Source organism: Cetorhinus maximus, chromosome 4, assembly GCF_964194155.1.
Source record: "Cetorhinus maximus chromosome 4, sCetMax3.hap1.1, whole genome shotgun sequence".
Classification (NCBI taxonomy): Eukaryota; Metazoa; Chordata; class Chondrichthyes; order Lamniformes; family Cetorhinidae; genus Cetorhinus; species Cetorhinus maximus.
In genome coordinates, this window is record NC_135882.1 from 64877841 (window position 1) to 64885727 (window position 7887).

General features: G+C 45.0%; 1 non-coding gene across 1 annotated transcript; it reads left to right on the forward strand.

Annotated features, from left to right (window-relative positions):
• Window positions 1–7124: 7124 nt before the first annotated feature.
• On the forward strand, window positions 7125–7288 carry LOC144680113 (U1 spliceosomal RNA). Its single transcript, XR_013576486.1, has one exon. It is a non-coding gene; the product is annotated as a U1 spliceosomal RNA (small nuclear RNA).
• Window positions 7289–7887: the final 599 nt, after the last annotated feature.

Genomic DNA, 7887 nt, shown 5'->3' on the forward strand with positions numbered 1-7887 from the left:
TCAGCCTTCTCTGCTCTAAGGAAAACAACCCTAGCCTATCCAGTCTCTCTTCATAGCTGAAATGTTGCAGCCCAAGCAACACTCTGGAGAATCTCCTCTGCACCCTCTCCAGTGAAATCACATCCTTCTTATAGTGTGGCAACCAGAACTGCACACAGTACTCCTGGAGAGGTCAAGGGCAGAATCTATTTGGTTAGCGATAAGAAACAAGAGAGGTGTTATTACACTACAGGATGTATTCCAAAGGCCACCAGCTAATAGGAAAGATATAGAGGAGCAAATTTGCAGGGAAATTACAAATAGGTGCAAAAACTATACAATAGTGATAATGGGGTTTTTAATTATCCCAGTATAGACAGGGATAATAATAGTCTAAAGGGCGTAAAGATGGAAGAGTTTCTGAATTGTGTTCAAGGCGATGGCAAAGTGGTATTGCTGCTGGACTAGTAATCCAGAGATCCCAGGTAATGGTTCTATTCCCTCCATGGCAGATGATGGCATTTTATTCAGAGAAAATCTGGTATTAAAAGTCTAATGATGACCATGAAACCATTGATGATTGTTGTAAAACCATCTGGTTCACTAGTGTCTTTTATCTTAAATCTGTCGTCCTTACCTGATCTGCCCTATATTTGACTCCAGACCCACAGCAATGTGATTGGCTCTTAAGTGCCCTTTGAAATGACTTAGCAAGCCACTTAGTTGTATCAAACCGCTACAAAGTCACAAAAAAGGAATGAAATTGGACAGACCACCCAGCATCGACAATGGCAATCTCAGCCCTGACGACCCTGCAAAGTCCTCTTTACTAACAGCTTGGCTAATGACAAAATTGGGAGAGCTGTCTCACAGACTAGACCAGCAACAGCCTGACATAGTCATCCTCATGAAATCATATCCTACAGATAATGTCCTAGATACCACCATCACCATCCCTGGGTATGTCCTGTCCCACTGGGACAGACCCAGCAGAGGTGGCAGCACAGTGGTAGTCAGGAGGGAGGGAGTTGCCCTGGGAGTCCTCAACATCGACTTCGAACCCCATGAAGTCTCATGCCATCAGGTCAAACATGGGCAAGGAAACCTCCTGCTGATTACCATGTACTGCCCTCTCTCAGCTGATGAATCAGTGCTCCTCCATGTTGAACACTACTTGGAGGAAGCACTGAGGGTGGCAAGGTTCAAATGGACCCTGGGTGGGAAACTTCAATGTCCATCACCAAGAGTGGTTCAGTAAATCCACTACTGACCGAGCTGGCCGATTCTTAAAGGACATGTTTGCTAGACTGGGTCTGCGGCTGGTGGTGAGGGAACCAACAAGAGGGAAAAACATACTTGACCTCATCCTCACTAACCTGCCTGCCGCAGATGCATTTGTCCGTGACAGCATTGGTAGGAGTGGTAGGAGTGACCACCGCACAGTTGTTTTGGAGACTAAGTCCCGCCTTCACGTTGAGGATACCCTCCATCGTGTTGTGTGGCACTACCACCGTGTTAAATGGGATAGATTTTGAACAGATCTAGCAACTCAAGACTGGGCAACCATGAGGTGCTGCGGGCCATCAGCAGCAGCAGAGTTGTACTCGAACACAATCTGTAACCTCATGGCCTGGCATATCCCCCACTCTACCATTACCATTAAGCCAGGGGATCAACCCTGATTCAATGAAGACTGAAGTAGGGCATGCCAGGAGAAGCACCAGGCATACCGAAAAATGAGGTGTCAACCTGGTGAAGCTACAACACTACTTGCATGCCAAACAGCATAAGAAGCAAGTGATATACAAAGCTAAGCAACTCCATAATCAACAGATCAGATCTAAGCTCTGTAGTCCTGCCACATCCAGTTGTGAATGGTGGTGGACAATTAACCAACTCACAGGAGGAGGAGGCTCCACAAATATCCTCATCCTCAATGGTGGGGGAGCCCAGCACATCAGTGCAAAAGATATATAGGAGCAAATTTGCAGGGAAGTTACAAATAGGTGCAAAAACTATACAATAGTGATAATGGGGTCTTTAATTATCCCAATATAGACAGGGATAATAATAGTCTAAAGGGCGTAAAGATGGAAGAGTTTCTGAATTGTGTTCAGGGCGATGGCATAGTGGTATTGCCACTGGACTAGTAATCCAGAGATCCCAGGTAATGGTTCTATTCCCTCCATGGCAGATGATGGCTTGGGCTCCAACAACACCCAAGAAGACTGACACCTTTGCAACAATCTTCAGCCAGAAGTGCTGAGTGGATGAATCATCTCGGCCTCCTCCGGAGGTCCCCAGCATCACAGATGCCAGTCGTCAGCCAATTCAATTCACTTCTCGTGATATCAAGAAATGGCTGAAGGCACTGGATGCTGCAAAGGCTATGGACCCTGACAACATTCTGGCAGTAGTACTAGAGACTTGTGCTCCAGAACTTGCCGCACCCCTAGCCAACCTGTTCCAACACTGGCATGTACCTGGCTATGTGGAAAATTACCAAGGTATATCTTGTACACAAAATGCAGGACAAATTCAACTTGGCCAATTACCACCCCATCAATCTACTCTCGATGATCAGTAAAGTGATGGAAGGGGTCGTCAACAGTGCTATCAAACAGCACTTGCTTAGCAATAACCTGCTCACTGACACTCAGCTTGTGTTCCGCCAGGGCCACTCAGCTCCTGATCTTATTATACCCGTAGTTCAAGCATGGACGAAAGAGCTGAACTCCAGAGGTGAGGTGAGAGTGACTGCCCTTGATATCAAGGCAGCAGTTGACCGAGTGTGGCATCAAGGAGCCCTAGCAAAAGTGCAGTCACTGGGAATCAGGGGGAAAACTCTTCGCTGGTTGAAGTCATACCTAGCACAAAGGAAGATGGTTGTTGTTGTTGGAGGTCAATCATCTCAGTTCCAGGACATCACTGCAAGAGTTCCTCAGGGTAGTGTCCTTCTTCAGCCATCTTCAGCTTCTTCGTCAATGACCTTTCTTCAATCATAAGGGTTGAAGTGGGGATGTTCACTGATGATTGTATGATGTTCAGCATCATTCGCGATTCCTCACATACTGAAGCAGTCCATGTCCAAATGCAGCAAGACCTGGACAATATCCAGACTTGGCTGACAAGTCACAAGTAACATTTGTGCTACACAAATGCCAGGCAATGACTATCTCCAACTAGAGAGAGTCTAACCATCACCCCATGACATTCATTGGCATTACCATTGCTGAATCCCCCATCCTGGAGTTTACCATTGACCAGAAACTGAACTGGACTAGCCATATTAATGCTGTGGCTACAAGAGCAGGTCAGAGGCTAGAAATCCTGAAGCAAGTAACTCACCTCCTGACTTCCCAAAGCCTGTCCACCATCTGCAAGGCAGAAGTCAGGAGTGTGATGGAATACTCTCCACTTGCTGAATGAGGGAAGCTCCAACAACACCCAAGAAGACTGACACCATCCAGGACGAAGCAGCCCACTTGATTGGCACCCCATCCACAAACATTCACTCCCTCCAACATTCACTTCCTCCACCATTGATGCTCAGTGGCAGCAGTGTACGCCATTTCCAAGACGCACTGCATGAACTTATGAAGCCTCCTTCGACAGCACCTTCCAAACCCATGACCACCACCATCTAGAAGGACAAGGGCAACAGACACATGGGAACACCACCACCTGGCAGTTCCCCTCCAAGCCACTCACCATCCTGACTTGGAAATATATTGCTGTTCCTTCACTGCCACTGGGTCCCTTCCTAACAGTAATATAGGTCTACCTACACCACATGAACTACAGCAGTTCAAGAAGGCATTCACCACCACCTTCTTAAGGGCAATTAGGGATGGGCAATAAATGCTGGCCTAGCCAGCAACACCCACATCTCATGAACAAATAATGAAAAAATCTTCCAAGTTTTGTGTTAACTGAAAATATTAAAATTGTGCCCCATATAACCAAATCTAGTTAATTAATATATGTGTAAAGAAAAGCAGTGATTCTAGTACTGTATATCTTCCGCCAGTCCAAAAGATAACCCATCACCTCTATGTTTCAAGTCACTGTGTCAACTATGTATCCATTCTGCCACTGTCTATTATTCCATGGGCTTCAACTTAACTCACAAACCTTTCATGTAGCACTTTATCAAATGCCTTTTGGAAGTCCATGTACATGACATCAATCATCTCTGTTACTTGATCAAAAGTCTCAATTAAGTTAGTTAAATACCAATTGCCTTTAACAATTGCTGCTGGATTTAACTTTATTCTGAATTATCATTTCTAAAAGCTTTCCCATCACCAAGGTTAAACTGACTGGCCTATAGTTGTTAGGTTTATGCTCACATCCTTTGTTGAACATGTGTATAACATTTATAATTCTTCAGTACTCTGGCACCACCCCCTGTATCTAAGGAGGATTGGAAGATTATAGCCAGTGCTTCAGCAATTTCCACCCTTGCTTCTCTCAGCATCCTAGTATTCACCCCATCTGGTCCTGGTGTTTTATCAATTTTAAGCACAGCCAGACTTTCTAATACATCCTCTTTATCAATTTTTAGCTTATCCAGTATCTCAGCTTCCTCCTCTTTCACTATGACTTTAGTAGTATCTTCTTTCTTGGTAAATGGAAAGTACTCATTTGGTAACTTAGCCATGCCCTTTGCCAAATGCACAGATCCCCTTATTCCTCTAATCAGCTTCACCCCATTTTGTAGTACTGTTTTACTGATTATGTCTATGGAAGACATTTCGATTCCCTTTCATGTTAGCTGCCAGTCTCTTCTCATATTCTATCTTTGCCTCTTACTTTTTCTCTGAATCTTCTATATTCAACCTTGTTCTCACTTCTATTATCAACCTGATATCAGTCATACATAGCATTTTTCTGCTTCATCTTGATCTCTATCTCTTTTGTCATCCAAAGAGCTCTGACTTTTATTGCTGCATCTTTTTCTCCTCTTGGGAATGTACCTTGACTGTACCTGAGCAATCTCCTCTTTAAAGGCAGCTCATTGTTCCATTACAGGACTGTCTACCAATCTTAGATTCCACTTTACCTGGGACAAATCCGTTCTCATCCCATTGAAATTGGCCATTCTCTAATTAAGTATTTTTACTCCAGATTGCTCCTTGTCCTTCACCATAGCTAACTAAATCTTATGATATTACAATCACTGTTCCCTAAACATTCCCATACTGCCACTTGATCCACTTGCCCCACCTCATTACCTAGAATCTGATCCAGCAACGCCTTCTTCAGCTGTGGCTCAGTTCATAGCACCCTCGCCTTTGAATCAGAGGGTTGTGGGTTCATGTCCCACTCCCGGAAACCAAGAACTGTGATTGTACTCGAAAGAGTTGCAATCTGTGACTGTTGATAACTCGAAAGAGTTTCTTCCTTCTTGGACCAGAGATATACTGTTTTTTATTCATTCACAGAATGTGGGCTTCGCTGGCTAGGCCAGCATTTATTGTCCATCCCTAGTTGCCCTTGAGAAGGCGGCGATGAGCTGCCTTCTTGAACCGCTGCAGTCCATGTGGTGTAGGTACAATCACAGTGCTGTTAGGCAGGGAGTTCCAGGATTTTGACCCAGCAATAGTGAAGGAACGGCGATATATTTCCAAGTTAAGATGGTGAGTGACTTGGAGGGGAACTTTTAGGAGGTGACGTTCCCATCTATCTGCTGCCCTTGTCCTTCCAGATGGTAGTGGTCGTGGGTTTGGAAGGTGCTATCGAAGCAGTCTTGGTGAATTCTGCAGTGCATCTTGTAGATGGTGCACACTGCTGCTACTGTACGTAGGTGGTGGAGGGAGTGAATGTTTGTGGATGTGGTGCCAATCAAGCGGGCTGCTTTGTCCTGGACGGTGTCAAGCTTATTCAGTGTTGTGGGAGCTGCACTCATCCAGACAAGTGGGGAGTATTCCATCACACTCCTGACTTGTCCTTGTAGATGGTGGACAGGCTTTGGGGAGTCAGGAGGTAAGTTACTCATTGCAGGATTCCTAGCCTTTGACCTGCTCATGTAGCCACAATATTTATATGGCTAGTCCAGTTCAATTTCTGGTCAATGGTAAACCCCAGGATGTTGATAGTAGGGGATTCAGTGATGGCAATGCCATTGGACATCAAGGGGTGATGGTTGGATTCTCTCTTGTTGGAGATGGTCATTGCCTGACACTTGTGTGGTGCAAATGTTACTTGCCACTTGTCAGCCCAAGCGTGGCCAAGCGTCCAGGTCTTGCTGCATTTGGACATGGACTGCTTCAGTACCTGAGGAGTCATGAATCACAGAATCACAGAATTGTTACGGTGCAGAAGGAGGCCATTTGGCCTATCGTGTCTGCACCGGCTCTCTGAGCATTGTAACTTGGTGCCACTCTCCTGTCTTTTCCCTGTAACCCTGCACATTGTTTCTATATAAATAATCATCTATTGCCCTTTTGAATGCCTCAGTTGAACCTGCCTCCACCACACTTCCAGGCAGTGCATTCCAGACTCGAACCAGTCGCTGTGTGAAAAAGTTTTTTCTCACATCACATTTACTTCTTTTGCAAATCACTTTAAATCTGTGCCCTCTCGTTCCCTCGATGAGTTTCTCCCTATTTACTCTATCGCGCCCCCTCATGATTTTGAACACCTCAATCAAATCTCCTCTTTACCTTCTCCTCTCCAGAAGAACAGTCCCAACCTCTCCAAACTATCTTCATAACTCAAGTGTCTCATCCCTGGAACCATTCTTGTAAACCTCCTCTGCACTTTCTCCAATGCGATCACCTCCTTCCTATAATGTGGTGCCCAGAACTGTACACAATATTCCAGCTGAGGCCTAAGGAGTGTCTTATATTGAAGGAACAGCGCCACTAATTGGAGAATACCCATATTGCAGCCAGTGGCCCAGGAAGGCGGTTTGTCTCCTTTTAAGGTATTATGCAAATATAAATGGAGGACAGGATAGCAGCTGCCTTTTCTCCATCTAGAAGGATAATTTAGCATGTTCTACAATACATTATAAAAACTGAGCTGTTTAATTGAAAAATATTATGAACAGGGTGATGTTATAATTTTTAAAAATGAGTCAATGTGACTATGAGAGGTAGTGCTTGATGCCAGCTGGCAGCATGTGAGAATTTTCAAGCATACTTACCTGGCAGGGGAGACACCATGATCATGAAGGTGGTTTTCCCAGGATGAGGCTAGCCCATTGCACTTTGGGTGTGCTGACGCCTGCGATGTCCCCAAATGCGGGATACTCGACTGCAAAATTTGTGGTAGTGGGGGACTGCGTTCGCGCTCTCCCCTGATTTACAATTCAAAAAATAGAATTCAACTTCTTTCTTGAACAAGTCTTTTTATTATACCTTATGCAATATAGGCCACAAACTACTCTTTCCAAATCTAGACTCTTTTGTATTTCTCCCACAACTATCTAGCCCCCATTCTTTTCCTCTCTGCAATTATCAACAGGCGATTATTCCATCTCCACATCATTTTATCACTGCCATTTGTTTTGTGGCTGCCAAATTCCACGTGCCGTTTTTAACCCCGCATTTGCCCACTCCAATATTCTCTCTCAAACCCCCATATAATACCCAACCCACCATCAAAACAGTCCCTGCACTCCTTCCAGCACCACCCTCCACCTCCCAACCCACCCCGTATCTCTCTGGACTTCTGTATAATATCATCAGTCAGCTATTCATTCATTTACATTCAGCATTTAATACATGCAGCTGTGAACCCTCACTATTTGAAACATGTACAAGCACCCTGTCCCCATGTTCATTCTAATTACCCCCCCTCCGAAATCAACAGCAGCCTCCCACCCCCTCTGTATAATCTCCCCCTTCAACAGCCCCCTCTGTGATTCCTACCTTCTCAAACTCCTGCCCCTCTCTCCCC